Raw genomic sequence first — 7,500 nt, 5'->3', positions numbered from 1 at the left:
TCTGGCTATGACTCTCTCCGTGAACGTTTGCCATTTTCTCCCACCCTTTTGACTTGGCATCACTGAGAACTAAAACGGCCCTTTGCCTGAAGCCCTGCAAACGGAAGCTAGAGAACTTGACGAAAACCTTAGAGAAACGGCCACAACGGCTCCTATGGAAAAAGTCCTCGTTCCTGTTTCTGTGAGAGCCACTCCGAAATTTGAACCAAACACCCGACGACATCATCAGAGTTATTTCAAACTTCTAAAGTTGCTTCGACCCTGACATCTAGATCTAGAAATCTCCTTGACTCAGACACACACACACACACACACACACACACACACACACACACACACACACACACACACACACACACACACAGTCACCAGCTCAGCTTTAATATGTTCCAAGGAACTTTCAGAGGAGGGAACTGTTGGGCTCCAGAGTAGGCCGCCCCAAAATGTGCCTCCATGCTCTATTGATTATTTTGAATTCAAGTGACTTAAGAACCGGCCAGCACAAGAGGGACACACTGGCCCTCCTTTCTGTCCTCCTGCGGAGGAAGATCTCAAGTGAAGACGTCTGCTTTCACGCGTGTCCATGATTCTCAAATGGTGTAGTGGGGTTTCCTGGGTTAGGAAAAGGAGGGGACTCCTTTTGCCTGGAAAAACGGCCTGTTTCTCACACATCCTCCTCCCATCCCTTCCTCTCTCCCTCCTTCCCTCCCTGCAGTTTGGAGGGGGCAGCCTAAGGGTGGGGGAAACTGGGGAAAGAAAAAAGAAAAAGCCATTCATTAAAGAGAAGCTCGAGGCAAAGTCAAACGCTCCGACTTGACCGGAGAGCTTTCTGCATTTGAATGGAGCGATTGAACGAGGCCCTGCCGAATGAATCGTCCGGACCTCCCCTCCCCCGCTCCTGGCAAAGGTCAGTCCAGGGGACTTAGGAAGGAGCGCTGGAGAAGGAACAGGGGTGGGGGTGGGGGTGGGGGCGGGAACAACAGACAATAGCCGCTGCCTGCCTGCCTGCCTGCCTGCCCGCCCGCCGGGCTGAGGCCTGAGGGCTGAGGGCCACCCTGGCTCCTGCAACACAATCCCTTCCAGGAAACTGCTGTGATGACTTGGCAGTGAATGATCAAATCTGAACTCTCTTGGCCTATTTCTGCAAAAGGCCCGAGTCTCAGCTACGACAGATTCTCTGGATTTCTTGGCACATGGACTGACCCTCAATCTCCCATCCTGTCAGATCCTCCTTTGTACACACACCTCCACTGGAAGGGTTCTTTGGCCTCGTCCAGAAAACGAACAAGCAAGAACAAACACACAAACAGACTGAATTGATGTGTTGGTATTTGTTGGAAAGAAACATGCTCCTCTCACACACCTGAGGGCAGGAAGCGAAGGCAGGTTCTCAGCAGGAGGGGGACGGGGAACCTGAACCGAGGTCGGTCAGCGGTCCCCCCCAACTTCTCTCCCAGGTCACGTGGGCCTCCCCTCCCCGCCTCTCTCTGCGCCCCCCTGACCTGGTTCTGATATTTCACTTGGGAAACTTCTCTAGGCCGACCGAGATGCCAGCTTGCTGTCCTGCTGCTTCATGTCCATCTCTACCAGCCGTGCCCAAAAGGCACGTGAAATCATGGACAGCAAATAGCGCCCCCAGAGCTGTGTGTGTGTGTGTGTGTGTGTGTGTGTGTGTGTGTGTGTGTGTGTGTGTGTGTGTGTGCGTGCGCGCGCGCCAATTTTCCAGGAAGCGGTGAGGGAGCAAAGGGAGGGCTGGGTGAAGGAATCCTGGGTGCCCGTCATCGCACACCCCGCAGAGCACCATTTATTTCTATCTCCATGTCTGAAAGACACTTAGTCCTCATTTCAGCAACTTGATGGTGATTCCCCTTCTAAATACGTGACAAAACCTATGAAGTACTGGACTCATTGAATCTGTCACTGCTAACAGGGCCCAAGGAGTTTTCAATCGATGGCAGGAAAAGCAATGATCCTAAACCTAAAACTGCCAAGAATTCCTATAGATGGAGTTATCATGGACCGACTTCTGGTGATACGTGCCATGGGGGCTCCCATTTGACAAACCGGAATGGGATAGGTAGACCCAGTCATCCCATGTTTTACCTCAAGCTGGAGAAGCAGAGAATATCATCTAAAAGCCTACCTTCATGGCGTCTCAGTGCTCAGGGCTCTTCCTTCTCGGGGATCTTGTGTTCTGTAGGGATAATTCACGTGCTGGGGCAGTAGGTTCCCAATATCAGCTTGTGAAATGGATTAAATGATGTCTTCCTTTTAAAAAGATAAAGATTATTTGGAAAAGTTATTAATAGTGAACACATGATGTTATCCTCTCTGATCTATAAACTAGAGTTGACCGTTGAACAACCAACATGGAGGGTTACGGGTGCCGAGCCCACGCACTGAAAATCCATGGATAACTGCACAGTCAGGGCCCTGTATCTGCGCTTCCACCTCCGGGGACTCAGCAACCACAGATCCTGCAGTGCCATAGTGCACGGCTATGGGAAACATCCACCTATGAGTCTCACACACACACACGCACACACGCACATGCACAGGTTTCAACTTTGTTGTGTTTATTCTTGTGGCCACTCATCCTTGACATGTGCGTGCATACCTATTTGGACAGTAATGTAACAGGTAACCCCCATCACTTGTGTTCTACTTTTTTACTGACCATTGAAACTTAGTTCCTGATTGACCCTAGGGTTTGTAATTATGTTTACAACTTCATAAAAATAGAAAGTCCCTCACTGATCGACAGCGAGTGTATGAAAGGAAAATTGACCCATTCTGACTCAGGGCAACATTTCCTGGTTTTGAAAGACACACACCCATTCGGTAGTGCTTACATATGTCCAAGCACTGATCCACTGAAGTGGGGTTGCTTTCTTTCTTGGTACCAAACTTTGCATTCTCAAAATACTTCGCCATCTACCTATTTATGCTGTAGATTTGTAGTAATAGACAATCTCCAAACGTCTGAACCTTGTCTCAATCGTGGGGCTCACACATTCTTTATAGAGTCAGTATATTCCCAGCATTCATTTCTTGATGTGAACTAGGTGAGGAATTTGCCATTGTGACGTTAGAATTGGCACCTCCTTGGTGTGAGGACACCAAGGGATAAGGGACCACTGAAGAATGTCCTTCCTTCACCATGCTGAGACTATTTTATTCAGTGTGAATCCTCTCATGTCCTACAAGTGCTGGCTCCATGGCGAATGGGATTCTCCCATGCATTGCATCGGATTTCTTCTACAGCGGTGATTGTGTGGTCTGGCCCAAGACGACCGCCGGCTGTCCTCCTAGTAAAGCTTGTGCTGCCTTCCCTACCGCGTCAGGGATGCATCCCACTCTGAGCTGTCTGTGTGTGTTGAGGCTGGAGCGCCAACTGAAGGTTCTTCCACCGTGGTTCCAGGCTTAGGGTTTCTCCCCACATGATTTTCTTCGGCTTAAAGAGGGTAATTTCTGGCTGAAGGCTCTACCTCACTGATCTCAGACACAGGGTTTCTGCTGTGTGTGACTTCTCTGGTGTTTACAAGGACGAGTGCACTGGGTAATGACTTACAAGATGTGTCAGGAAAACTACTTTCTCAGGGGAGTCTGCGGTGGGCATTACCTGCCCTTCTCCCCTAGTGGCCAGGCTTCTCTCCACACTGACTCGAATGAGCCTGGAGCCCACCTGGATTCAGGACTCTGGGAAATCCTCTTGCATCCTCCTCATCTCTCCTCCTGCTCCAGCTGTGAAAGCACATCTGATTGGTGCAGCCGATAACGTGTTTCGTGGGAAACATGGACCTGGATTTGGAGCCCTGCGTTGGAACCTGCGTGTGGTCTTCAGGTTCACGTCAGGAGGAGGAGCGAGGCGAAGGAACGTTAAAGAGCAGCACGGGGGGGGGGGGGGGGGGGGGAGGGCGTCCTGAGCACACGGGGAAGGGCGTCCTGAGCACACGGGGAAGGGCGTCCTGAGCACGGGGAAGTACGCCCAGCCCTTCCCCAGAGCAGGAGGGACGCTGACTTTGGGCTCAGGTATTCAGGAACTGTCTGCTGATGCTCAGGTCCCAGACCAGAAACAGACTGTGAAATCCTTTGTTTTTCTAACGAGGGTGAATCCATTGTTCCATAGTGGATCGAACATTATTTTCAAAAAACCATATTCAATAACATCAGCTCCCTCGGAAGGCCAACCACCCCCCACCCCACCCCCCAACCCCACCCCCCATCCCCATGAACTCTCTTTTAAAGGGAAAATGTCTGCTATGATGACGAGTGTTGTGCCAAACTCTGCCACGGTTTCAAGAGCAGAGGAGCTGGTTAGGAACTACCTATCACGTTGATCCATCCACTGGATGCAGGCGTGCCATGAGGTGAGTGTCCTGCACTGTTCTGAGTGTTAGATATGGAGCAGAAAGGAAGACGTGTGATTGTGGCCAGAAATTGTCCATCCTGGTGGGATCCTGAAAAAAAAAAAATTAAAAAGAAAGAAAGAAAGAAAGAAGCACATCCCCTTCAGGCAGATGTGGATGCTCTGTAAGTGTATAGGCATCGGCGTGGTGGGGGGCAGAATACGCAAAGCTCCTCTGGGTAATCTTTTATCAGATAAATGGCTGTGGACAGACTCACCCATGGACACCAGATAACTGAGGTCCTCCAGCAGCACAGCTCTAGACAGCATCCCCTGGAATTTGCTCATCAGGGCGCACTCTTCCTGGGTGAAGGTCGCACACACCCTTGAGACTCACTGATATTTAAAGACATGGTGGATATTCTGGCTCGGCCTGCGCCATCCCCACAATGTCCAAAAGTGACGGTCGAGATGACAAAACCGGAGAAAGACAGGTGTGTCTATCGCAAGCTCAGACACTGTTTGAGGTGCAGTTGACTATTCCCCTGGGTTGACTTGGCACGTGCCTTTCAGATGCATCACGGAGATACGCACACTCCTGACTCAGGGTGACCTCATCGCAAGGGGATATGACATGAGGGGCGTTGAGCAATAACCCGGACCTTCCACACACACACACACACACACACACACACACACACACACGCACACGCACACGCACACGCACACGCACACGCACACACACACCCCACCCCCACCCCCCCACCCCCCCCCCCCACACACAAAAGAGGCTCGCGGGAGTAAAAGATTAACGTTACCTCTGTTGACACCCACGACTGTACCTAGTTGTCACGAGACAGGAAGCTCAACTGTACATTTAACCCTTATCTGTTCCTGTGCTTTCTTGCAGAAAATCCTCGTGCGCTTCTTTCGCCTCGTGGAAGCGCTTGCTATTCCCCATAGGTAGCCACCGTGGAACCAGCTGCTGCTGATCCAAGAATGTGGAGGATTTCCGGAAATGATCAGTGATCCCGAGACAGACTCTCCCTTCCGTGATCAAAGCGACTCGACTCGGGGAGCTGTCTCTCGCCTCCCCCCCACCCCCCCCCCCACATCCCCCCCCACCCCCCCACCCCGCACACCGCCTTCTCCCTTGTGTACAAGCTATGTCTTTCAATTAAAACGTTTTGCCTTGTTAGCCTTAGAGTCTTGTGGAAGCGATCTTCATTTCTATGGTACTGCTGTGCAAGAATCTGGAAAGGGCCCGGTAACGGGTATGTCTGTAGCTCCCTCCTAGAGCTGGCCTGTGTCTACGTACGGATCCGAGTGCCACAGTTAACTTGTGAAAGAGCTCTCTTGAACTGGCTTAGAAGGAAGCACTCCCGAATTCAGTCCACTAGAAAGGGACCCGCCCGAAGGTTTTTGCAAGTTCACGTGATCTAGGATGAACCCTTCAGCCGAGATATAGCCAAGGTCAAGGGATGGGTTTTATGAAACTAGGCAGGTCTTTAGCGTGATCAGCATTCGAGGTCAACCTTTTCTTCTATCTACGTCGACCCCAAATCCAATAAGTTCACGGGAGTGAACCGAATTCGTCAGCAAGAAAAAGAACTTGGGGGGTGATGGCTGACGTCGTCTAAAGTCTCAGGAGATGTTCACGGGTCATCTCATCGTCATGGGATTTAGAACAAGTGATTTCGATAGCTCTAGGTGGAGGAACTCCTTAAGAAAGGTTATGTGTTGTGGTATGTATGTCTACTTAAAAACAGTTTCTCCCAGACCTTTGGGGTCACTTTAGAAACTTTAGAGTTGGCATAAGTGGAATGATGGGGAATTCGTGGAACGTCTAGATCGTTTCCAGAGATAACCTATGGAAACGTTCTTGGCTCAACAAGTCTCAGTGGACCTACTTCTGTCTCCTTATTACAGAAGGAACTGTAAAACTCAAACTAACTGTAAAACTAAAGATGTTTCGATGTATGACTCCACACCTCTGGCATCACTTTGGGGGAAAGAAATTTTGAAAAAGTGACGCTGTGTGAAAATGTATGCTTCTAGACATGATGGAATGGAATCATCCATTTGCCGGTCCAGAAACACTGGTGTCACGGACCCCGTTCACCGTGGCTTCCTAGTTCCTGTTCATGACCGATTCAGGTTTCTAAGCGTTCTGAATTCTGATTGTCTTTTTCTTGTTTTCTTCTCCATTCTTGTCTCAAAGAACTTTACGTTCCAAAAATATATTTTACCTACCAAATCACAGATTGTCCGTTTGTTACAAAAACTTTTAGGTTGAGAGATTTTCTCTTTCTTTCTTTCTTTTTCTTTCTTTCTTTCTTTCTTTTTCTTTCTTTCTTTCTTTCTTTCTTTCTTTCTTTCTTTCTTTCTTTCTTTCTTTCTTTCTTTCTTTCTTTTTCTTTCTTTTCTTTTCTTCTCTCTCTCTCTCTCTCTCTCTCCCTCTCTCTCTCTCTCTCTCTTTCTTTCTTTCTTCCCCCAAGTCTGTGCATTGTGTTTCTTTCACTTTGTTCTGTTCCTAGGTACTAAGGATTTCTTTTTAATGTCATTAGCTTAAATAAGGGGGCTTTGCATTTTTTGGCGAAAGCACCAGAAAAGTATTTTCTCATTAAGGGTCGGAATGTTGTTTGCCGGTGATGAGGCTCTCCTTCTGCCAGATGACTGACGATTGGATGGAGGAATAAAGTACACATGAGTATGTTCACGAACACTTACTGACGTTTCAGAGGACCTTAAATTAAAAACAGAGACCCTGGGCTTTCCTGGTGGCGCAGTGGTTGAGAATCTGCCTGCTGATGCAGGGGACACGGGTTCGGGCCCTGGTCTGGGAAGATCCCACATGTCGCGGAGCAACTAGGCCCGTGAGCCACAATTACTGAGCCTGCGCATCTGGAGCCTGTGCTCCGCGCAACAAGAGAGGCCGCGATAGTGAAGAGGCCCGCCTACCGCGGTGAAGAGTGGCCCCCGCTTGCCGCAACTGGAGAAGGCCCTTGCACAGAAACGAAGACCCAACACAGCCAAGAATAAAATTTTTTTAAAAATTAAAAAAACAACAACAACAACAACAACAACAGAGACCCCCTCACCTCCTCCCTCCCCGCCCTGTAAAATTCATCTGAAGTGGAGAAAAAAACCTT

This window comes from Balaenoptera borealis (genome assembly GCF_965194805.1).
Source record: "Balaenoptera borealis genome assembly, contig: HAP1_SCAFFOLD_1092, whole genome shotgun sequence".
NCBI lineage: Eukaryota > Metazoa > Chordata > Mammalia > Artiodactyla > Balaenopteridae > Balaenoptera > Balaenoptera borealis.
This window is presented reverse-complemented; position numbering follows the sequence as displayed.